We start from the raw sequence: 26,478 nt of genomic DNA on the forward strand, positions 1-26,478 counted from the left end.
ATTTGAATTCTCCCCCCATGTAATCACACTTCTTCATGTGCAGGTAAATCCTAATGAAATCCTAAGGAGCTGTGTGTGTGGCAGGACTAGACTGTACATTTGACGGTTTTAATCTCTCCCAATGAGAAATCTGAGTTTCAGAGTAGTTCCCCCCGAATGACAGAAGGTGGCAGCTTTCTCTGCAGCTTTTGGCATCTGAAACTTTTTTCCCATGGAAGCACTTACAGTACTTTTTCTTCGACCGAAAGGCTTAGTTGGCTCAAAATCCTAAATGGAACCATTTATTGTTTTTGCGGATAGTTGTCATGGTTGCAGATAACTAGTGTGCAATTAAATCCAACTGACTTCATAATACGTTCCAGCTGCCAGACAGAAGTTCTACATTTTCAGTTTTACTTGGATCTGAAATTTGATTTTGTGACCATCTTATACTGGTCCCAGGACAATACGAAGCCAAGTATCCACATTGTGCACAGAACCCTCAGATATTTTATACCATTCATTTTGTGGCTGCATATTTTTCACAGACACCTATTAATTAAAATTATATTAACAGGCTCCTAACTAATTTATATTCCCCTCATCTGAGTATAACTATAAATAGCTATTTTCTCAGTAACAGACAATTTTAGAGCAAACACTAACTCCCCTTGAAGATAAAAATGTTGCATTTCAAAAATGTTTGCTATAGTAGGGTATTTACTGAATTACACGTGGCAGAAAAAAGTCAGAATTAATGTTTATTCGCCATGTCTTCTCCTCTCTTCCCAAACCCGAACCACCTCTCATACAATATTTTGTTTCTCTTAAAGCTGCAGAGGCCCTTCCTCTGGGTAAGAAAGGGGTAGATTTCCTACTATAAAAGGATGAAGAATAACATTAACATTTAAGCCTAAATTACCAACTTCCTTAACTGGCTCTTGCATTATGTTTTGGTGAGCAAATCCTCTTTAGAAGAAAGATTTCCTCAAGATTTCCTTACTTCATGAAAGAAGTTCATCTTTTTAAACTTCTGCTGCTCTCTCACTCTCTCTCTCTGTAGGATCTATTTCAGATGTTAAACAGGATACAATCTTTTAAATTTTGCTGGTGGCTGGCATGCAGAGAAGAGGCAGAGAAAGAACCCAGCAGCTGCAAACATGTGGCTACAATAGTCCAAGAAGTGTACAATTAATAGAATTTTCTTTCTTGTAACAATTCGCTTTCTACCCTAACTGTAGAAGCTAGGCATATTAATGAGGCATGTCATGAAACTCCCTTTTTGGTTTATTTGGAGATCTGACAACAAACTAAAATCACTAGAGAAGAACAAAAATTACTCTGATTACCCAGATTCACAACACATCACTAGGGGTCAGTCTCAGTCTGCTAAATCCCAACAAGGGAAATAAAAGATTCACATTTTGCCGGTTCAAGTATTTGCATTGGACTTCCTGACCTGCCAGGCTAATCTACTATAAACTTAAAACTAGGCCAGAAAGCTGAACATGTGTCTCAAAAAATTATCCAATTTGATAAGTAGGGTTGCCGCTTTTCAAAGGAGAAGTACTGAAAAATACCAGACAGTAGCAATAAAATATGTGGGCTACAAAGTATTCCCTCTTGTTTGTAGGGGAATCTCTGTACTAGATTTGCAGTACAAATACTGACTGTGCTGATTAAATACTGGCTGAGGGGCAACACTAAACAGGCAATGGCTTCCCTGGTAGATGGAAAGGCACTAGAAATAATGCATTGTTACATACACTCCTGGAATCCTGGCCTCACTGAAGTCAATAGCCACTTTGCCATTGACTTCAATGGGGTTAGGATATTGCCCAGCCACCACGCAAATGCTAAAGACACAATAGTTCAGCAAACTTTCATTGTACTTCATATTCTGATTTCCTCTTGCCTTGGTGAAAATCCATAGTAATTGAACTGATTTAAGAGGATTTATATCAGTATAATTCAGATCAGAATTTAGCCTGACATGTCTGCGGTTATTAAATTGGGCATTATTCAGTAAGTGTGCTGCATATGAAACCCATGAAAGGATTAATTGAAAGATGCCACTTTTAGAAGCATGACCTCAGGATGTTAGCCAATGAGCATTTTTCCTGTTGATTTAATGTTTTCAACTTGGCGTTTCAAAGGTGGGGTGTGTTGTCACTGGACAAAACACTTTTTGAGCTTCCACTAAATTCCACCTCCAAAACACTGTAGTGGAGTCTACAGTGACAACACACTCAACTCTAATGCGATAAATACCTTGCCTGAATGGCAAATACCTTCTAGGTGCATGAACAGTGTTAGTCAGTCACTCAGTCCAAAAGAAGCCAGTTGATTCTCTTATCTTGTCCAATTCAGCTAAAACAAAAGGATTTGGTGGGGCAAGCCTCTTCCTCTGCATTCTGCAATGTAAAGGTCTTTATTATACTTCATTAAGACCTGTAATAGGTCTACAAGCTTGTACACACTAGGCATTTGATGAATAACAATTTTTTGGCAGTTAACCAATCATTGGAATGTTTTGAGTCTTGGCAAGATTTCAGCAGTCTCTTTGCAGTAAAGGAGGTCATTTTCTCTTTATTCCCTGAAGTGGTGGCTTAAGGTTTAGCCAAAATTCTTCAGCTGACCTTTGCTTTTATTTATTTAAAATTTTATCTTTTAAATAAATGGTCACTCTTTTCACAAAACTGCTATAGTAGAAATTGGAAGAGAATCTGGAGCACAGTTAGAATCATAGCTTATGTCCTTATTAAGTTCCTTCTGAAAAAACACTGGTTGGGAATGACCATTGGGGCTGTAATGCTCATCCTCCACTTACCCCAATGCCAGAGAAGGACTAATTAGCCTGACCTAGGAGAGAGTAAAGAAATGGCATTACCATATTGCGTAAAAGAGCATCCCTATACTAGGATAGGCAGGTTTGAAGTTCCAGGAGATTGAAGAGAGCCCTTGAAAGAATGAGGATTACTTAAGGGGCAGTGTGGAAGCACTAGAGTGGTGTGAAAAAAAATCTGCCAGATGAGGTAAGACCCTCTCGCCTGTGGGAACATCTGGAATGGTGCACCACACAGTCTTCTGAAGTGGCAGTCAGCATACAAGCTATAATACTTGGGAACTGGTCAATACATGGGATACTTCTGCAACTGATATTGCCTGCCTGGATTTCACAGAAGAATTTAGCCCATTGGCTCATTTGAAAATGTTTGTGATGTAGGCAACAAAGGAATGCTTCACTGTTTTTGCAGAAGTTGTGGTACAATTTTGCAAAAGGAATTTCTCACCAACAATGGCCAAGTTGAGAGGTTGTGTGAGGACCAGGCCACTCCAGCAACAGAGAAATAAAACAGTCCTTGCAGTAGTCTTATGCCACCTTCCTAGGCCCTATCTTGTTCTCTCAGAAGCTGAAAATCCCTTGTGGATTCATGGCCACAGCAATATTTTGGCAAGTGACCTATCTAGAAATTAACTGTACTATAATGGTATGTTCACAGCACACACACACACACAGAAGATAGATAAAAACATAAAATACTCTGCTGAGGGGTTGAAATGTATCACTACTTTATTCCTTAGATTCAGAACAACAACACACAAGAACCCAAAAACTTTTAGTGAGTCAAAGCAGGCTGTTCCCTAAAACAGAGAGGCATAACACTTTACTACAGAGCCCCCTAGCCTACAAGCAGAACCAAGAAAGCCTTCACAAATTAAAATCATAGTTTCTCATTTTAACACAGTTTTCAATACACCACACTAAAGTTTCTGGAAGCCACTTAATTAATAATTAGTGGTATTGCAGTGGGAACATAAGGTCCTAATCAGGATTGAGATTCCATTGTGCTAGGTGCTGTACAAATACATTAGAAGATATGGTTTAAGACCTGAAGAGGTGGGAAAACTTCAATCTAAGCTTTATTGCAGCAATCCTGTAATTAAGAACATAAGAATGGCCATACTGGGTCAGACCAAAGGCCCAGTATCCTGTCTTCTGACAGTGGGCAATACCAAGTGCTAGAGGGAATGAACAGAACAAGTAGTCATCAAGTGATCCACCCCGTCGCCCATGCCCAGCTTCTGGCAAACAGAGACTAAGGACACTATTCCTGCCCATGCTGGCTAATAGCCATTGATGGACCTATCCTCCATGAATGTATCTAGTTCTTTTTTGAACCCTGTTATAGTCTTGGCCTTCACAACATCCTCTGGCAAGGAGTTCCACGGGTTGACTGTGCATTGTGTGAAAAAAATACTTCCTTTTGTTTGTTTTAAAGCCTTCTGCCTTTACATTTTGTTTGGTGACCCCTAGTTTTTGTGTTATGAGAAGGAATAAATAACACTTCCTAATTTACTTTTCCACACCAGTCATGATATTATAGACCTCTCCCCACCTTAGTTGTCTCTTTTCCAAGCTGAAATGTCCCAGTCTTATTAATCTCTCCTCATATGGAAGCCGTTTCATAGCCCTAATAATTTTTGTTGCCCTTTTCTGAACCTTTTCGAATTCCAATATAATTATTGCTAGGAGTATTGTTCAAACAATTCCCAGACTTACTTCTAGCTAATTGGGGCCTCCAAAAAGACAAAAATAGGCCCCAAAGTAGCAGTGATGGTGGAATGGGGTACAAGGCCTCCTATAGGGTATAATTTGCCCTCTTTTCTTTGGATGTTAGTCCAATGTGACTAAGCAGGACCAAAGCAAGGTTACATTTTCACTTGATCAGACCGGCAGTTTTTGTTGTAAGAAACTGTCTATTGTGGTTCTACACAAAACTTTAGCAAAGCCTGCAAAATTGTTAAACCACCAGGATAGGATTTTGCACCATTGTGCTGACTATGAAAATGTTCTTGTACAGCAATAAAATAGATTGTTTCACCTAAAAATCTGGAAATCCCACATAGTTGTTAAATTAAGAGGATAGCTAAACCTTTTCAGTGTCACTGGGATCTTCTGCCACAAAGTTCACCTTGTACTGCAATTTAAAATATTAATGGTTTCAGGTCTGTCACACATTTTGTTAAATATTGCAGTTGGTTTGACACAGCTGTGCTCACAGTAGGCTTTCCAAAACAACAAACAGTTGGGACTATTGTTGGTATTTTGGCATTACTATTTTACAGGAAAGGATAAAATCTATCTGGATTGAGATTGGAGATTCAGGCTTAAAAGCTTTAAGCAACACAGTATACAAGAAAAGGGTCACATTCTGCATCCTTACCCACACTGAGCAGTACCCTTCTCTGAGGATATTCTAATGGGACCCCTAGTGGAGGATGGTGCTATTCAACAAGAGGAAAGATGGCAGAACCTGGCCATGAATGTGGTTTCATTTGGGACCATATTTTGCCACTCTTACTCATGCTGTTTAGTATCTTACTTTGTGAATAGCCCCACTGATTTAAATACCTTATTCCATCAGGAGTCCTATTACGCACTGTGGAGAAAGGTGGCAGCATCCATTACTTCACAAGTTAAATGGCATCATCTGACTCTCAGCCTCACTTATGACTTCTGTAATAAAAAGAATCAAAAGGGGTAATGTGTCGCTTCTTCATACATGCTACTGATGCACACATTAGAATAGTAAACCTAATGGGTGATAAGCACTGGGGGGAAATATCTGCAATTCCCATTACTCAGGGTTCTACTGCCCTTATTGTTGCAAAAAATACAAATTAGCCTGGTTAGATCAAACAGTAACCAGTCCTCAGCAGCAAAGCAGAAATGATAGCAACAATCAGGCAGCGAATTTCAATGTTACATGACTAAGAGATCTACTAAAAAGAAAGTGAGTTTGTGGGTGTGAGTGTGGGTGGACTTGTGTGTGTTTCTTTTTAAGAAAGATTGATCCAATCTGTGCTTATGTAGGCTAATGTCCTTGTGTGATGTGTTATCCTGGCAGGTTTACAGATCTTTCCTGCAAGTTGGCAAAACACTGTAAGTGTGGGAAATGCCATGCTCATGCAGTCTCATAATAAAGTTATCTTTTCTGAGATGTAAAACAGCAATATACACAGAGGACAGCAAAAAACACATTGATATCATTATGGCCTACAGAGACATAGGGACTAATTCAATTTACAAGATGAGAGGAACCTTTTTACAGGACCACTGTACCGCTTATGAACCTCAACATTACGAATACAGACTAACATGGCTGCTACTCTGAATACTGCAAGTTAGTGGCTTCCGGACCTATTGGCAGTGCCAAACTGAACACCCTGCATTCACATCTTAAAAATGCACTTTAATCTAGAACTAAGAAGCTCATTGGATTTCCCCCAAATAAAACACAGATAATTGTCCAACTGTGGGGTTGTATTAGACAGTTTGAAGATATTATGGTTATATACCAATTTACCTAGTGTGTTCAGATTTCCTAGTAATGAAATTGAGACAGGTAGTCTCTGGGAAGTTTCCTTCGGAGATCTGGGAGAGCAGCAGATATACATTTAAGCTATGTTTGTGCCATATTGATTGTTTAAGCTATATCACTTCATGTCATGTTAAACTACTCTATAGGATAGACCAGTGTGACTTGATATAACATGTTGCATCAATAGCATAATCACTGTATTCTCTGTAAAACTGCAGAGCATTCTTTGAGAAATTTTGTTCCTATATTTTTATGCCTCTAAAATTTCCCCTTTAAAAAAAAGCATTAAAAATAATTAGGTTGCTAACCTATGAGATACTGAAAAAAATTTCAAGTCTTCACGGAAAAAATGTTTTCAGTTAAAAATAGACACATTTGTTCACAAAAATGAGGTCTCTTCTGAATTCACAGTGAAATGTGAAAGTGTGATTATTTGTCACACCTCTGAGGGTGCAGAGCCACTGTAGATCAGAAATGAGAAATATGGCATTGATGCATCTGTATTATTGATATGAATAATCATGACAACACCTAGTGGTTAGAGTAGATAAGAACATCTGATAATAAAGGAAGAGAAAGGAGTGTAGAATAGATGGGTGGAAATAATAATAATAATAAAAAGTAGGGGCAGATGGCACTGTGGGCCCAGTCCTGCTTCATCGCAGTAATTGGAAATTTTGCCATTGACTTCAGTGGCAGCAGGATAGGGGGACCTAAAATGTGGGGTGGGAAAGAATGACTTCTGTTAAGAGTCTGAGTAAACAGTTTTCTGTTGACAGTGACTTGTATGTATGTTGCTGTGATGTTGACAGTGACTTGTATGTATGTTGCTGTGATTGCCCTAGCTCAGTGGTTCTCAGATTGTGGGTTAGGACCCCAAAGTACGTCGCAACCCTGTTTTAATGGGGTCACCAGGGCTGGCATTAGACTTGCTCAGGCCCAAGGCCGACCACTCAGGGCCAAAGCTGAAGCTTGAACCCCATTGTCCAGGACTGAAGCCGAAGTCTGAGAGCTTCATCCCTGGGTGGCAGGGCTCAGGTTACAGGCCCCCCACTCACTGCTGAAGCCTTTGGGCTTTGGCTTTGGCCCCCTTGCCGGGACGGCAGGGCTCAGGTTTCAGCTCAAACCCCCCCCCACCCACCCACAATGGCTGGGGCAGTGGGACTCAGGCAGGTTCAGGTTTCAGTCTTCCCTCCTGGGGTCATGTAGTAATTTTTGTTGTTAGAAGGGGGTCGTGGTGCAATGAAGTTTGAGAACCACTGGGAGCTGAACCAGGTATGGCACATCTAACAAGTGACAAGTTGTGTCTAAAACAAATTCTTTAAATGTCTGATCTAGCTCCCATTGACTTTCTGTTGACTTGTAGAACAAGCCACCAATGTAATGCCATAGGGCCAGATTCTCAGCTGGTGTAAATTAGCATAGCTCCACTGAAGTCACCACTTGCCACCCTTCAGAAGTGTCAAAGATGACCTCTAGTTCAGTCACCAGTTTAAACCAGCTGAGGATTTGGCACAGTGCTAGAAGGAGCTGAACACCTTCTTGTGGATAAGATGAGTGTTCTGAACACCCACTGCTCAGCAACTTGCAGGACTGAACCCAGAGATTTGGCCCCCATAAACGTTCCTTTCCCTGCACATTTATAAAGAAAAAATGTACACTTGCACTGTACTGTTATACGGTGACATGGCCTCTTTAACTGGAGGCTAAATGAGGCATATGTGGCAATACTATTAAAAGCAAATGCAAGTCACTGCTTAAAGGAGCTGGAAATGAATTCAGATGCACTTTGGTTGCTGGTTTGGCCTTAACTGCATCTTAAACAATATGCACCAGTAAATCACAAGGAGAAAGTAATGACATTCAAATCCTCCCTATGACCAATAGCATTTTTCTTTTCATGAGAATAGATGCAGGCCTAGGTTGTGGCTGCTGCGTTTGAGATAAACAGAAAATAAGCCTGTGAACATTCTGACAATACTGTGAGGAAGCAAGACAGTATTCAGTTTACGTTAAATGTAGAAATAAATTGCAGTTTACAGTTCCATTGGCATTTATGCTGCTCTGACCTTTATACAATAGTGTTGGGGTTTCATCTGCTTTATCTTACAGCATTTTACAGTGTAAAACAGTCTTCTATATCTTCATAGAGCAGGGACATTGTTCAGGCAAATTTGTTGTGGTTCATTTGTTCGTGATGGTTTATTTGTCTATTAATTTTCTATATATTAAAAATAGTAATATTATAGGGAACACTACCGATCTTCCCCCTCCATTTCATTTCCAACATTCTTTATTATGAGCAGGAGCTGAAGTGAAATAAAAAGATTGATTTGGCTGTTGACAGAGAAATTTTGGGTCAGGGTCTGTGGGGCTCAATATTACCCATAGTTTACAATTTATATACATTAAATTAACCTTTTGTTGTTTTACAAACATTTTCAGAATGTCATAAAGATAATTCAGGATAATTTTAATGTAAAACACAACTAGATGTCTTCCTGGGGTGTTGTGAAAGAGTTGCCTCTGAATTGCTTTCAAGTCTTTGTTTTCTGATTGTGATATTAGTAAATGTACATTTCTGTGTCTCGAGTCATGCAAACCCCCTCTCTACTGCTCACCCTTTATGACTAGTTAGTGTACTTAATAAATAGCAAACTCTTAAGTAGAGTGCTAAGATCAGGTTTGGGATACTGAGCTAGAGGAGCCATCCAGCCACCTGACCACCTTTGCCACACCTTTTGGCAGGAACTGCTAGGTATGAATGCCTCTGGGCATCAGCTGGGGCCCAGAGGTCTTCCTCTGTAAACTGAACCAGTCACTAGAGGGACTCCTAGGCATCAAGATAGTAGCTGATGACATTCTTATTGAAGAAGAAGGAAATGTCAACAAACAGGCAATCCTGGACCATGAGACCAAGTTGTGACAACTCCTGGACAGGTGCCAGGAGTGGACTATTAGGCTGAATGCAGACACGCTGGAGCTGAAGAGAACTAAACTCTCCTTCGTCAGATATCTGTTGACTTCTGAGGGACCCCAGCTGGACCCCGAGAAACTGAGACCCATTAAGGAAATGCCCAGACCAAAGAATGTGAAGGGAGCTGAGCAATTAATAGGGATGGCCAACTATCTTTCGAGATTCCGCACCACCCTATCAGCAGTATGTGAACTCTTGAGACAGTTAACACACAATGATGCAGCATGGAAATAGTCAGAGACTCAAGACCAGGCATTTTAAAAAGTAAAGAAAACCATCTTCAAGGCACCCTTTGTAAAGTATTACTAACCTGTGGAGCTGGTGAAGCTTAAGCGTGATGTCTTCAAAGAAGGCCTCGGAGCAACGCTCATGCAAAGCCAGCAGCCCATAGCATTTGCTAGTAGAGCCCTGGCAGATGCAGAAAGCAGATATGGTTGGATAGTAAAGGAGCTGAACAATTTGGAACTGAATGATTCCATCAGGTCACCTCTGGGTACAAGGTAGACACGCAGTCTGATCACAAACCATTAGAAAATATTGTGACAAAGCCACTGCTGAGTGCCCCCAAATAATTACAACACATTTTTATGAAGATTCCAGTGCTGTGAGGTGAACATAAAGTACTTCCCAGGACAGTCATTACTGGTGGCAGATACACTGAGCAGAGCATCCCTTCCAGAATACAACACAAATGGCTCTGTAGAACGGGAGATAAAGTCAACAAGTTACAATACCTTTGCACCTCTGATGGAAGGATCCAGACAATCTAACAAAACACAGAAAAGAGGGGGTGCTACAAGCAGTAAAACAATTCCTACTCCTGGGCTGGCCAGAAAGGTGTATGTGCCATAGGAGGTTACCCCCTCTCTATCCTGTAAGAGATGAGTTGTGTGTGTGCAAGACAGTGTTTTTTTAAGGACTGAGCAGTGATCCCAGCAGATGTAAAAGCTGGCATTACGTGCATTACACCTGAGGATAGAAGCATGCCTGAGAAAAGACAGGGAGTGTATCCACTGGTCAGGCATGAATTCCCCACTGAGAACATGGAACAGTGTGAGGTATTGTGATACAGCATGGCCAGAGGGCAGCAGGAGAATGTTAGAACGGAGCCTTATTCCCTGTAGAGGGAAGAAAGTTTGCTATAGATTAATTAAAGCACCTGAGGCCAGTTAGAGCACCTGAAGCCAGTCTCCTTATAACCCCCCCCCCGCTTCAATCAGATAAGAGGAGAAGTTGAAGCAGAGTGGTTTGGTGTTGGAGCAGAGAGTAGTTTGGAGGGGAGCAGAGGAGAGTTTGGAGAAGTGCTGTGGTGGGCTAAGAAGACCAAGACCCTAGGTAAAGGGACACCTGGTTTGTGCAGAGGGAGGGCAGGAAGCCCCACAAGCAGAAGGGCAGGAAAGGGAAGTAGCCCAGGGGAAGGAACTGCTAGCTCAAGTGGTTTACCACTATCCCTAGGGCCCCTGGGCTGGAACCTGGAGTAGAGGGCAGGCCGGGGTCCCTCCCCTCCTCAAGGACACTAGTGGAGCAGTTAATACCCAGTTTAGGGGCAAGAAATGGTGCCCTGAGCCACCCCTGCCCCCCAGAAGAGAAACCCCATCATAGTAGTGCTGGCAATTTGCCACAGGTATGTAAAGAGTATAGTGTTTGCCAACAGAGATGCTACACCCTTGTGAAATCCCAGCCGACCCCTGTGAGAAGGTCATAACAGAGCTGTTGACTTTTAATGACAGGAATTACAGGATCACAGTAGATTTCTACTCCAGTTTCTTGGAGATGGACAATGTGGAGGATCACAGATGGGAACTGTGATCAAGAAACTGGAGGCACATTTTGTGTGGTATGACTTACTTGACACACTATGCTACTTCAGAGTAGAGTCATATACCAGCTTCTTGTGAACTAAATGTTTGTGTGGACAAGCCCAGAGAAAGTGTCATGGTCAGGAGGCAGTCCACTACAACAAAGGAGCCAAGGTCCTGAGGCCACTATACACAGGTGGCAGATCTGGTTCCAACCATCAAATAGCCACAAAAGGCAATGGCAAAGGCAAGAGACCAAGCTGAATTGGGACACAAGCCATATCAGATAGCTACAGACTCAGGACAGTAGGGGAGATGAAACCAAAGACAACTGCAGAGTAGCAGCAGACAACCAGCACACCCAAAGAGGTAGAGTCAAGTCCAGGACTAGGAGGACATAGAAAGCACCTCAGCCATCAGATGGCCTGACATAGGAGAGTCAGACGGAACAAGATATCTGAGTAATACAGAGGACTAACAGGAAACCCCCAACAAAATGAAGGCACCAAAAGGATGGAAGCAATTCCCACACCAACAGCAATAACACAAACAAGAAGTGAGAGACTGGTACAAAAAACAATATACATGAAGTACTACAAGGCCTGATGGTCTGCAATGGGTTGACAGTCCAGGCCATGTCACTAGTGTGAGATATGTATTAGTAATCTCTGGCCTCAGCCACTCAGCAAATGTTTGCACAAAAAATGACAATAACAAAAATTCTTAAAAGGAAAGATGTACCAATCTGGATGGAACTCTGAGGGAGGAGCAAAATGTGTGGGAGGGAAGAGTTTGAAAGAGGCACCAGGAAGGCTGTCTGTGCGCACATGGCTAGAAACCTAGTTGCAATTGCAGCATCTGTGCAAATAGTATTCTTAATAAATAGCAAGTTTTAGTTCTATAAATATGGAGTTGTTTCATGCTATTAACCCTCATGCCTAGGGTGACCATACGTCCTGTTTTGGCTGGGACAGTCTCTTTTTTAAGCCCTGTCCTAGCCACCCCAACTTTTTTGGCAAAAGTGGGCATATGTCAAAAAAGTGGAGTGCAGTGTGGAGGAACATGAAAGGGGGTGAACAGCGATGCCATTCCCTCCTGGTGGGGAGGCAGGCTCAGTTGGGGGACAGGCAAGGTTTGGGTGAGCAGCAACAGCCTCACTCAGGGGGCTGGCAGGTCTCAGGCAAGTGGCTTGGGCCAGCCCTGTGCAGTGTCCCATTTTCCCTTTCGGAAATATGGTCACCCTGCTCATGCCGTACATGAAAAAAGATCAGGCTATTTCCCCAATATAAATATGACATAATTGCACTGACCAATGCAACTAAGAGCAGAGCAGAATTTTGCCCTCTGTTGCTAGAAGGTGAATAATTTAGCTTAACAGTTCTTCCAGCTGTTTAGTAAAGCAATATATTTAAAATGACAACAGCAAGAAAATGGTCAGTAACACTGGATTGGCATAGGTTCCAGAGTACTGAGCCCATTTCTGGTGATGTGGGCTCAGCATTCCCTTTGATGCATAAAAAGCAGGTGTATAATAGTAAATTAATGATTTGTACATAGCAAGTATAATTCACAATTTGTGGGAAAAGAGCCTTTTATTAAAGATTTTCCTCTTCAGGGATGTGGTACATTTTTTTTTAAAAAAACTGACTTTTACATTTTTAACCATGACATAGGCATTATTTTTCCCATTTGTTGACATCATTAATATGCATGTGTTTCTGGGAATCTTGAAATATCTGAATTAGTTTTTTTGGTTTTTTTTTCCTTTAATGATAAATATTTTGGGTGCCAACTTTTCTTCCAGTGGGGAAATGAAGAAAGAACAGACTCTTCTGATAATCACCCTTTGAAAGTGTCTTCTGTTGCTTACTTTATAGTGTTGATTTGCATACAGCTTCCTTATTATGGTACAGGTTGCCTATGACCTAGTGTATTAGCTAGTTAATCATATATATGTAGGGGTGGAAGTCACAAAGTCCAGACCCTTGCTCTGAGGTTGGACCAAGTAAACCTAGACCATCACTGAAAGATGTTTGTCCAACCTGTTCTTAGAAACCTCCAGTGATGAGGATCCCACAACCTCCCTTGGAGGCCTATTCCAGAGCTTAACTATCCTTATAGTTAGAAATATTTTTTAATATCTAACCTAAATCTCCCTTGATGAAGAGTAAGCCCATTACTATTTGTCCTACCTTCAGGGGATATGGCGGACAATTGATCACAGCTGTCTTTACAGCATCCCTTAACATATTTTGAAGACTTATCAGGTCTCCCCCTCGGTCTTCTTTTCTCAAGACTAAACATGCCAACTTTTTTAACCATTCCTTATAGGTCAGCTTTTCTAAACATTTTATTTTTTTCCCTTTAGATTTTCTCCAATTTGTCCACATCTTACCTAAAGTGTGGTGCCCTCAACAGCCCCAGATGTTGCCTTCCAAGTGCCGAGTAGAGTAGGGACAGTTACCTCCCGTGTCTTACAAAAGACATACCTGTTAATACACCCCAGAATATTAGCCTTTCATTTTGTTGAATTCAGACCAATTCTACAGTTTGACAAGGTCATTTTGAATTCTATCCTATCCTCCAAAGTTCCTGCAAGACTTCTCAGATCCAGGCTAGCACCTTGACCATTGGACCATTATTCCTCTGTGGTAATTCAGTACATTGCAGCACAAAGTACCTGTGCCCCTACTGCACTGGATATCAGTTGCCTAATATATTAGCAAATAAATTGAAAATGAAAAAATAAGCAGCATGTACGTTATTCGAGTCTTCTGTTATTGTGTTGATTACTCAGCTGTAATGAAATTGCTTTAATATTTACTCTTCTTGATTTTAATGGGCATAATAGATGTTCAGTGCCACTTGGGATCAGGCTATTTCCATCAATCCATCTTTCCTCTCCCCCTCTCTCAGGTATTTATAGAGTATCGATCACACTGGTATCTAGGTGCAAACTGTCACCTGACTAATGGTCTGCAGCTTTCAGATACCATAGCAACTTAAAAACACACCAGCCTTTCTTTGCCGCTGCAGTGATACAGCATTTTTAAAATATTACAGCCACTCGACAAATATGTGGTGCTTTTAAATCCCAAGGTCAGAACTAAGAAAGTCAGACTTCTCGGTGCATTTGTTTGAGCTTGCAAAATAAGTCAGGCTGCCTATTCAAAATGATGTCCTCTATTCATCCAAAGCATAAATATAACTGAAGTGTAGAAGCAGTGCCTAAGTGGTCTTATTAATGAGGGAAAGAACATCCATTCAGACATATTTTCTCAAGCGGGTTAATAGCATGAGACTTTACACTCCTCTTAGCTTTCAGAAAGCCAGCAGTGACAGCCAGCACACTCAGTGGATAAAGGGTGTCTGAATCAAGGGTGTTTGGATGTAAAGAGCTGTGTATTTACCTCCTGCTGAGTGAGAGTGCATCAAGGCCATCTAAATGGCCTGGAACTGCTTGATGCCCTCCAAACACAATCTCAGTTGTTCAGTAATGTAAAAGACAAAACTCTTCAAGCAGGCTTATCAAAACCCTCACTGTCTTTCAAGGCCTCTTTACCCTCACTCCCTACCCCCCGCTACTACTCAATTATTTGTCATTTGATCCTTTTGTCTCCTTGCCATTGTCTGCTGCTGCAACTGAAGGTGGAACAAATTCCAGTTTAGCCTTCTTCCATTAAAACACAGAAAGTAGCACACGTGTATCATTTCTTTTCTGGGGAAAAGGAAACGGAAATATTCAGTCCAGTAATACTTCACTACAGAGAAAGGAAGATAGCGAATGATTGTGTAGTTGTTGCACTAACGTTTTGTTTATTACTTCACAGAGGGATTCCAACAACTCCTCTAAAAAACACACAAAGGCTCCCCTAAGAGAGGCTTAAAAATGAATTTGGCTGTCATTGCTTATTTCAAACTGTAAATTTCCAGAGGAGAGTGAGTCTGTGTGTGTGTGGGGGGGGGGGGGGGGGGATGAGAAAACCTGGATTTGTGCTGGAAATGGCCCAACTTGATTATCAAACACATTGTAAGGAGAGAAAAGGAGTACTTGTGGCACCTTAGAGACTAATAAATTGGTTAGTCTCTAAGGTGCCACAAGTCCTCCTTTTCTTTTTGCAAATACAGACTAACACGGCTGTTACTCTGAAACCTGTCATTGTAAGGAGAGTGATCACTTTAGATAAGCTATTACCAGCAGGAGAGTGGGGTGGGAGGAGGTATTTTTTCATGCTTTGTGTGTATATAAGATCTTCCACACTTTCCACAGTATGCATCCGATGAAGTGAGCTGTAGCTCACGAAAGCTCATGCTCAAATAAATTGGTTAGTCTCTAAGGTGCCACAAGTACTCCTTTTCTTTTTGCGAATACAGACTAACACGGCTGTTACTCTGAAACCAGTCTATAGCAGCTATTACTAGTGCAATCCATGGACAGCCATTTTCACTTTGACTGGGAAAAGATTGCAAAGGAATCACAGACTCTCTGTGATTATATATTTCTTCAGACATTTCTACTTGGACCTATGCAATATTCTCTAGGAGCAGTATGAGGGCAGGGTCACTTAGAGTGACATAAAATGCTGTACTCTTGGTTTGTACTAGTGTGCACCACAGTAGGGATCAAGGAGCCTAACCACTGACAGCCAGGCCCTGCCCACGTAGACCCCACCTCACACAAGCATTACCTTCAAATGTAATAATTTAAACAATAGGACTGCAACTGGTTCTGATTGGCTGCCTTTCCCAAGAAGCAGGGTAATAGGAAGGGGCCACCTATTAGACAAGGATTTACCCATAGACAAGGGTTCTTCCCCCCACAGACCATAGGAAGAACTGAAAAGCCCCTAGTGTTGGCAAATCTGGATTGACCTGCTTTTGATCTCACTAGCGTAACTCCACTGATTCAGGATTAGGGTGACTAGGTGTCCGGTTTTTGACTGAAACACCTGCTCAAAAAAGGGATCCTGGCCATTGACTGCCTGGTTGGCGGCTCCGCGCAGCAGGGCTGCCAGGCTCCCTGTTAGCTACTACGCTGTGTGGCTCCCAGGAACCACAGCCAATGGGAGCTGCAGATGGGGCAGTGCACAGAGCCACCTAGCCGTGACTCCGCGTAGGAGCTGGAAGTGGGACTTTCTGCTGCTTCTGGGAGCTGCTTGAGGGAGCCTGCACCCCTGAGATTCCCCCCCACACCCTAACCCCCTGCCCCAGCCCTGATCCGTCTCCCACCCTCTGAACCCCTCGGTTCCATCCTGGAGCACCCTCCTACATCCCAAATCCTCATCCCCAGTCTGAACCCCCAGCCGGAGCCCTTACCCCACCACACACACTAATCCCCTGCCCCAGCACGGAGCCCCCTCCTGCACTCCAAACCCCTTGATCTCAGCCCAGAGCATCCTCCTGCACCCCAAACCCCTCATCCCCAGCCCCACCCAAGAGCCTGCATCCCCAACTGGAGTTCTCACCCCGCCCCCCCTGCATCTCAACCCCCTGCCGCAGCCTTGATCCCCCTCCCACCCTCCAAACCCCTTGATCCCAGCTTGGAGCATCCTTCTAAACCCCGCACCCCCAGCCGGGACTCACCCCCTCTCACACCCCAACCCACTGCCTCAGCCTGGAGCCCCCTCCCGCACTCCAAATTCCTCATTTCTGGCCCAATCCCAGAGCCCCAAGCTGGAGCCCTCAACCCCTCCCACACAACAGCCCCCTGGGCTAGCCTGTTGAAAATGAGCGAGGGAGTGAGGGTGGGGAGAGTGAGTGATAGAGGGCGAGGATGATGGAGTTAGCGGGGATGGGTGGGGCATGGGCAGGGCCTCTGAGGAGGGGCGGGGCAAGGGTGTTTGGTTTTGTGCAAGTAGAAAATTGGCAACCCTATTCAGGATTTACACCCATGTTAGCAAGCTTAATGTGTCCTGTTCAAATACACATTTCCCCAATCAGTTCCCTAGTGTAAATTACTGATTGTGAATTGGACTGTTTTTTCTCTTGCAAGCAAACAAATATTTTGTGTGGAGGAGGGAGACAAAAACCTTAATACGAAGAAAACCTTTAAAGTTTTAAGAATTATAAACAGTGAAGAAATCGGGGTAGTTCTGCTATTTCAAATGATTGCAATTGGCGTCCTGGGTCCTGCCCCCACCCGCAGAGGACATTTAACTGTACAGTAAAGCCTGTTTCTGAACTGCAGCTTCTCTTATAAAAGCTCATGTGATGTTTGTTGAGAGAGAGGCTATCAATCAGCTTTGCAAGAACCCCGCATATTAACACACACATGCAGGCTCCCCCCAACAACATAATTTCCTAAAGAAGCAATGTCCGTTTATCAGTTGGGTGCTTACTAACAGGAAAAACACAAGCCATTGAATTAAGAGCTCACCAGAAGCCTGTCTGTTTTAAAATAAAAAACTGGACACATTACTATAAAGGTGAAAAGGAATCTTGCTCCCCTGTGTGGGGTTTTTTGTTTTGGCCTGCAGGCTGGGGTGACCAGACAGCAAATGTGAAAAATCGGGACAGGGTATGGGGGTAATAGGAGCCTATACAAGAAAAAGACCCAAAAATTGGGACTGTCCCTATAAAATCGGGACATTTGGTCACCCTACCACAGGCACTAGTTGCCAATCTACAATATTACTGCAAAAGCTACAACACAGAGGGCAACATTATGACTTTTATGAGGCGGAGCTGTGCTGGGGGAGATGGAGGGGAAAGGTGAACTGTATGAGTAACAGGTAAGGAGCTATCCCTCATGACTGCTAAGCACTGGGCTTAAAGCAGTGAGTGGTGGGACTTACTAAACTTTTAGAATATAAACCAGGACATTACTTGTGCATTTTGCAAAGAAAAAAAAGATACTTTATACAACGAGTTCAGGATTTCCTTGCTGAATAACTCCTTATTTCTCAGTAGCTTGGAGTGCATTGAAAGAGAAATTTACACTGAGCTCAGTTTTGATTTTTGCTTTGCAATTTAGCGTTTTTAAAAACTCACATTTTATAAAAGCCTTTTTAGTAGCTGTTTTTTAACCTTAGAAACCTGGCCTCCACTTTCAAATCTCCTTAGGGCTTTTCTTCTCTATTGCAAGTAGCTTTTGAAGGTATTTTGCAATTTTTCAAGCATTAGGTTAGTTTCATTAAGATATTTGCTGGTTTGTATGGACTAGCAAGTTGACATCATCATGCTCTAGCCTGCTGGGATGTGACAACTAGTGCAAACTACATGCTGCTGTTTGGGTTGCAAAGATCAGTGTGGAAAACAGAAAATGCATCAGAAAAACCTGCTCAAGCTTTCATCTGGAAGTTAAAAGTATTCAAAAATCAATTGACCTGGCTCTCGGTGCTTCTACACACACATAGCGGCATCCAGCAGCCACAATGAAGTTATGGGTCTGTCATCATTTCCATACATTAGAAGCACATAATATGGACTCTAGTTTTAACCAATCAAATTCTTGCCTGTAGCTGTAAATCAGGAAGCACTTGTCCAACTGACTTCAAATTTCCCAGACTCATTCTATCCCAGAGGTAACAACGATGAGGTTGCTCTAACTTTTGTGTGTGGATATTACAGGAAGTTGAAATCAGGGTAGAAACAAACAGCTGCAACCTTAACTATGAAAGGGCCACATAGTAAACCCTTCATAACCAACATGAGTCATTTTTTCTACTATTGCGTGCGTGTTTTAATGTTATACCTTTTAAAAAAGTGTTAGGTTGTTAACAAAAACATTTTATATGGAACAAAGTAATGTTTTATAAAGACACTTTTTAAATTAACTAAACATGGGCATAAAAATGACCATCTGAAAGTCCCTTTAAATTCTTCTGCTGATCTTAATCCTTGTGAGACACTGAAATTCCACAATAAGAAACTTTAAGGCAATAAAACAATTACTGAACATTCCAAAGTGAGGGAATTATGTATTACGGCAATGCAAATCTGAACTGAACAGGCAAAGCCCAAGAAGTAGGAGTGAGCCCTGCAGAACAGGTGTGACCAGCCCCTAGATTAACTGTTCTTTTTTTATTTACCTCTCTCTCTTTTTTTTAAGATCATATTTACATTAACCTTCTATTTCATCCTTTGATCTTAAAAAACCCAGTAAGAATCTTTTGTTGGTTTATTAATTCTGGTTTACTTAGGTCTTGTGGATTATCCCAGAGCTCTTGCTAAATTTAAAATGTCCTTAAACAGCAAATCTCAAAAAAGGCCATGATGGGGGAGTTCCTTGATTATTGTAAATCATTGTCTTCCTGAAAATGTGGACTCAATCAAAAAGTAAAGGAGATGTTTTTTTTCCAAGTACACCTACAAACTCTACCTCCCATCTGACAGTTGTGTAGCATTCTTTCCTTCTCACGCATCATCACCAGCAGCCAAAGCTTTGCAGACCAAATTCTTTCTCTAGTTACACTTGTGCAACTATGGTAATATCAATGAGATTGCACAGGGGTAACTGTTTGGGACTCACTCCTGCAAGCTGCTGGAGTTTCTCAGCAGTCTCAACCCCCATTCCCAAAGAGTTCACTCCCATTGACTCTTCAACAGGAACTGAGGGTGTTTAGTGACTCTAGGTGTTGTCCCAATAAGGGATCCAGGCCCTGTTGTACTAGGTGCTGTACATAATGTACACCTGTAATAAAAAGAGACAATCCCTGCCCCCATAGAGCATATAGTCTTAATGAACAATTCCAGTGATGGTATAAAAGGAAATAAATGGATTTGATTATTTCTCTCCTAGGTTGGGCCTACTACTTTAATAGGACTAAAGTAGTACATACTTGTTTTAATTACAAAAGTGAGCAGATATGGCTCTGAATACACAGAAGGGACAAATCTGCGGAATAACAAAGTTGTACCTAGTCACAGTTATATGTAGTCATTTTTCAGATTAGACCCATATTTTAAAGTTACTTCAATCCCATACTCTAGTGTCTCTAACTTTGCTTGAGTGTGCCTTTTTAATGGAATTTAATGGAATACATTTCTGTGTCAGTTAGGACGTTTGCCCATGCATTCCAGAAGGAAAAAAGCAAATGAGGCCCCTTTGCAAGGTTGATATACTTTCCCATGCTTGAACTTTGGCAGTCTCAATTCAGAGGGAAAAAAATCTTCTGTACATCTGGACAGAGCATTTTTAATATAATTTCATTTTGACTCCCTTCAGACTACAGTAGAGTACATTACACTCACTGTAAAATGACTAAAGTCTGTCATGATGCAGCAGACCCCAGCTATCCCACCTAGCCCCAATCAGGGGCAAAAGAGTAGAGTACAGTAGAGGTACCCAGTCAATTCTTAAAGGCTGATAAGGGTTTTCTGGGGTAGGGAGATAGGGGTGCACATTAGTATGAATGCAGTTTCCAGGTCTGTTTTAGTTTATTCACGTTGGGTTATTTTAAGGTAACATTCAGCAGGGGGCCCCTCATGACTTTACTGTACAACTTGAACTTTTGAGTTTTTCATAGGCAGCTGGGGAACATATGTGGATATAACCAATACTGAGGCTATTAAAATGTATTTTGTATACATGAAGGCAGACTTATGACACTTAAAGATAAGTTTTCTTCTAAATTTGTGCATGCATGCATTTATCTGTGTGAAAACACTGCATTCATGGGACAATAAGCTACTTAAGTGCCCCATTCATTCAACCTTAAACATTTGTAAAGAGCTCTGAAGATACAAAGTGCTGTAAGTATTTATGCCATTAATAATAAGCAGTGATAGTATATACCATCATGACAGGTTGGCAAAAAGCACAGGTATAAACAAGCTTGTTTTTTTCCCCTGATGTACCTGCAAAGCAGCAACAAATTTTCCATCAAAAATGCTTCAGCAGAAAATTTTTGACCAGCTCTAGTCACCATTACACAGTTAACTTTTGTCAACAGATACCAAAGAGTGGTAGCTGATATTAATCAAATAAAATAATAATATATTTTCCTATATTTATTTTAGGAGACAGATAGTGCTGCATAGTGACGATTGGAAACGGTTGTCCTTTTAATGGTTTTGCATTGTAGTTTGACTGCACTATCATAAACTCTCTCCCCACATCGACAGACAAGGTGAGTGTTAGGGAAAAAGCTCAGTTTCCATACAGCAAGGCTACATCTCTGCTGTCTGACTGGGTTCACAAACAAGGGGAATGAGAAACACCAAGTAGAGCTTTCTGAACTTCAGGCTGCTTGAGTCTACTATTGGGAAGAGCAAGTTGTGGTGAGCTGGTAATCCCATGGAAACTCAAAAGACAGTGGGAATTTAGCAGAATAAAGTAACAACTAAGCAGCTGGAGACTGGGTATCTGGATGAATCCTCCTAGTCTGGGATAAAAGACAGCTGTTGCAGCCTAGTGGAATTTGTGAAGTAATTCCTTCAGATAGCCTCATTTTTCGCTTTTAAAATCCTGGAAATGACAGAGAGAGATGAAGAGTTAGGGCCTAAAAAGAGCTTTGGGGGAGGGGGATATTAGCGAGGGAACAAGAACATCTGTCACCTAAATCCAGAGGCTTTCAAGCACATAGACTGTGGAAATTGGTGTGTGTAGGGGGTGGGGAGGAAGTACATGAAAGAAACATATATTGGAAGCCTCCCCTGAACAATAGGCTGTTTGCTGTAACCCTTGCTAGAGAAGCACACAAAATTTACTTGCAGATTACCCAGCAATCGTTCTGCGTGCAATTCACAATGATTGTGTTTTTGTCTAGGGAGTAGTGGTTGTGGCTCTTGCAGAGGAAATATGCAGCACATTGCACTCCTCAATTAACCAATTTGTTTCTTTTCACATTCTGTCAATGAGTGACTGTGTTTTATGGCTTTAGTGGATAAAAACTAATTAAGGGTGAGTGAACTAGCAAACATTTGTTTAAAGTTAGGATTCCTCCTTTAAACACTGCAGGCGATTTGATATCGCGTATGTTTTAGTCCACTACTGATGAATCTTTGGCTTTCTTTTTGAAAATTGACATGTGCAACCTCTGTGTAATGTGTGCATTACTGTCACTTCTTTGTTCTGAAGAACAGAATATGTTTTTATGCCACATTCAATATTCAAAGAAACAAAGAGTTTTAAAACAGTCAATATAGCAGGAGAATACATAAGAATCTCTCATTCTACTGTAAAATCTTAATTAGGAGCATGACAGAAATAGACTACTTTACTACTTTTGTTTACAGATCACCACTAGGAGCTAAGTCAAACAGATGGCTCATTATTTGTAACTAAACAGTTCAAAATCTTACATAAAATACCATATTTACATTAAATGTATTACATCCAAGAGCATGTATCAGAGGGGTAGCTGTGTTAGTCTGGATCTTTAAAAGCGGCAAAGAGTCCTGTGGCACCTTATAGACTAACAGACGTATCCAAGAGCATGTTAGTCAGTTAAGACTTGATCTTGAAAGGTAATGAGAACAAGAGGTGCTGAGCACCCCTCGACTCCCATTAAAGTCAGCGCAAGTGAAGCAGCTCTCAGGATCAGATAAACTTTGGATGTTTTCAAAGGTTGTTGTTTTAGGCAACAGGTGGCAGGTGTGTGGATGGGTAATTGACTATTTACCTGCATAAGTTATCATGTTGCAGCCAAGACACAAAAACTAACAGTAAGAATTTCTTTTTTAGTACATCAGAAGCAGGAAGCCTGCATAAACAGGCAGTGGGCCCACTAGATAACCAAGGTTTTAAAGGAGCACTCAAGGAAGCCAAGGCCATTGCAGAGAAATGAAATGAATTCTTTGCATTGGTTTTCATTTCAGAGCTATCCTATTTGGGTGACAAATCTGAACTCCCACTGATGTGTCAATAGAAGTTTTAGGGGAAAAATAATAAATTAAACAGTAATAAGTCACCAAGACCAGAGGGTATTCACCCAAGAGTTCTGAATGAACTCAAATATGAAATTGCGGAACTATTAGCTGTGTTACGTAACTATCACTGAAACAAACTTCTGTACCAGATGACTGGAAGGTAGCTAACATAAGCTGATTTTTAAAAAGGGATCCAGAGGCGATCACAGCAATTACAGGCTGATGCCTAACTTCAGTACCAGGCAAATTGATAGAAACTATAATAGAGAACAGAATGATAAGATACATAGATAAACATAATATGTTGGAGAAGAGTCAACATGGCTTTTGTAAAGGTAAGGGTAATTCAGTCCATATAGTGTACTTGGATTTTCAGAAAGCCTTCGACAAGGTCCCACACCAGTCTCTTAAGGAAAGTAAGTAGACATGGGATAACAGAGAAGGTCTTCTGATAGATTACATGGAGAGAGGTGAACAGCAGGGTGCCCTAAAGATCTGTACTGGGACCTATGCTGTTCAATATATTCATTAATGATATGGAAAATGGAGTGAAGAGTGAAGTGACAAATTTTGCAGATGATACAACATTATTCAAGATATTTAAGTCCAAAGCTGATTGCAAAGAGTTACAAGAGGATTTCACAACAGTGGGTGACTAGACAACAAAATGGCAGATGAAATTCAATGCTGACAAGTGCAAAGTAATGTACAGTGGAAAAAAATAATCCCAACTACACATATAATGGTGGGTTCTAAATTTGCTGTTACCACTCAAGAAAGAAATCTTGGAGTCACCATGGATAGTTCTCAGAAACTTTCAGCTGAATGCGCAACAGCGATCAAAAAAGCTAACAGAATGTTAGGAACTACTAGGAAAGGGAAAGAAAATCTCATAATGCCACTGTATAAATCCATGGTGCACCCACATATGGAATACTGTGTTCAGTTCTAGTCACCCCATCTCAAAACATATATAGCAGAACTAAACTGGAAAAGCTTCAGAGAAGGGTAACAAAGATGATCAAGGATATGGAATGGCTTCCATATGAGGAGAGACTAAAAACAGCTTAGAAATCAGCTTAGACAAAAGAGATGAGTAAGGGGTGATATGAGAGAGGTCTATAAAATCATGAATGGCATGGAAAATGTGGATAGAGAAGTGTTACTTACCCTTTCCCACAATTCAGAAACCAGGGGTTACCCGATAAAATTAACAGTCGGCAGGTTTAATACAAGGAAGAGGAAGTTTTCAGACAATGCAGTTGACATGTGGAACTCACTACCTATAGGATCCTGTGAAGGCCAAAAGCATAACTCAGTTCACAAAAAAGATCTAGATAAGTTCATGGTAGAGATAGTTCCATCAATGGCTATTAGCCAAGGTGGTCAAGGATGCAACTTTACGATCGGGGCGACCCTAAACCTCTGATGACCTGAAGCTGGGAGGGGATGACAGAAGTGGATTGCTCCAACTGACCTTTTCTGTACAATTCACTTGAATCTCTGGTACTGGCCACTGTTGGAGACAGAATACTGAGCTAGTTGGACCATTGGTCTGACCCAGTACGGCAGTTCTTTTGTTTTACTTAGTTTTTGTTATTTTGTATTTTCGTATAAGTTTGGCAATGTTTATATTCTACTAGGCATTTAGCACCCAATGTGTAATAAACTCAAGATTAATTAATTAAAAATAATCACAGGTCACATCATACTATGATGCACTGTACTGGTTTGGATCTATGTATAATGTGCTCCCCAGTTGCATGGAACGTCATCCCTCAACAAGGGCAGGGGAGCACATTGCCCTCCAGCAGCTGGCCCATAGAAGATAGGTCTCCTAATATTATTTCAAATTAGTTAAAGGAGATTTTCTTTTAGCTCAATCAGAGCCTCTGGGTTTTTTTTAAGATGTTGAGCTCTCACCCAGTTTGAATGTCAAGTGCCGTGCAGCCAGTGCATGGAATAATTGAGAAGAGTGAAGCGTTGTGCCATCACCAACTCATTTGACTTCCTGTGAACCACTGAATCGCAATGAGAAAGTGAGCGTAACTGGGCAAAACATGTAGCATGAACATGCAGCTCATGAGCGCTGCATGAGATCAGTTGATGCCATATCAGACATGATAAATGTATATGATCAAGTTTCCTGTTAGCGTCCGGCCCAAGAAGATATCATGTGCTCTGAATGTGAGAAATGCAATATTATTATTTGTTTAGTAGCAAGAGTGCGAAAGGCATGCAACTAACAGTTTGATGATACCAAAAAGCTCAGGTCCCAATTCAACAAGGTACTTCAGCACATGCTTAACTTTAAGGATGTGAGTTGTACATTGAAGTCAACAAGACAACTCACATGTTAAAAGTTAGGCACATGTTTAAGTACCTAGCTGAATCAGAGTCTTACATTCTAATGGCTAAGTAATCTATACCTCCACAGCAACAGCCACTGCTAAAGGGAATTCTTCAGCTTGAGAGATCAAAGACCTGGGTTTTCTTGCTTAGTACATCCTGAGTCCATGTGTGATGTAGACAAAGGCTATGACATTCTGAGAAGCGATGGAATTTATTACAGTGTGATAAATAATTTATTCCTGGTAGGAATATGATTAAATGATGGCAGATGAGAATGTGAAGTATAGTCATATAATCTGTCCTTAGTTTTTTCCAGGTTTTTGAAATGTGTAAATAGTCATTTTTGTACTGTCACTATCCTACATAAAAATATTGCTGTTTTCAGAATTATCTGAGTACTGCTGAAGGGTATTTTTAGTTCCCCGTTTCATATGTTTGTCCTTCATACTAGCCCTGCAGCCGTCATCCAGACAAGACATTTGATTAAGAAGCCTGTTGGCTTCCTGCATACATCCACTGAAAATGAATAAATCAGAACCCATAGTTAAGAATGAATTGCTTCTGATTTGTTCAGTTTTATGCAAGACTTACCTTCCCCTATTACTTTCTCTTATGGCTAGAGCTGCTCAGAAAAATGTGTACTAAACATTTGTTTGTAAAAAATTGCTGATTCATTTTGAGAAGATGGTTCAAGTTTGATGAAATTGCACTGGAACTCTGTTTGGTTTCCTGTCATCTTACCCATTTGCCTCCTTAGCAGCCCACCTGGCAGCCTGACAGGAAGCTGAGAGCCTGGATGCTCCTTGCTCTCAGCTGCTCAGCAATCCAGGCTTCCAGAGCTTCCAGGCTTGCAGCTCTTTGACAGCACACCTGGCAGGCTGACAAGCAGCCAGGAGCCTGTAAAACTGGGAGTTCTGGCTATCAAGCTTCCAGGGTCCCCTGCTCCAGGGCAGCCCACCATGCAGACAGTCCTAGAGCCAGTTTTCCAGTAGAGCTGGGATCCATTTTGTGGACAAATTTGAAATAGCTTTGTTTTCATTACAAATCACAATGAAACCAAATTTCAGAATCAAACAAGTTCTGTTGGTCCTACAGCATCCAAGGAATGATGCCACATATTCTCGAGTGTCATTGACTGGCATCTTAATATTTATGTGTGTATATACAGATATAA

General features: G+C 41.4%; 1 long non-coding RNA gene across 1 annotated transcript in view; it reads right to left on the minus strand.

Moving 5' to 3' along the window:
* Positions 1-13,544: 13,544 nt before the first annotated feature.
* The window catches only part of LOC144930462 (uncharacterized), a 131,337-nt gene continuing 118,403 nt past the window's right edge, over positions 13,545-26,478 (minus strand). Inside the window, exon 4 of the long non-coding RNA XR_013635639.1 lies at positions 13,545-13,630. This is a non-coding gene — a long non-coding RNA (uncharacterized LOC144930462). The remainder of the gene's footprint in view (positions 13,631-26,478) is intronic.

Source organism: Lepidochelys kempii, chromosome 4, assembly GCF_965140285.1.
Source record: "Lepidochelys kempii isolate rLepKem1 chromosome 4, rLepKem1.hap1, whole genome shotgun sequence".
NCBI lineage: Eukaryota > Metazoa > Chordata > Testudines > Cheloniidae > Lepidochelys > Lepidochelys kempii.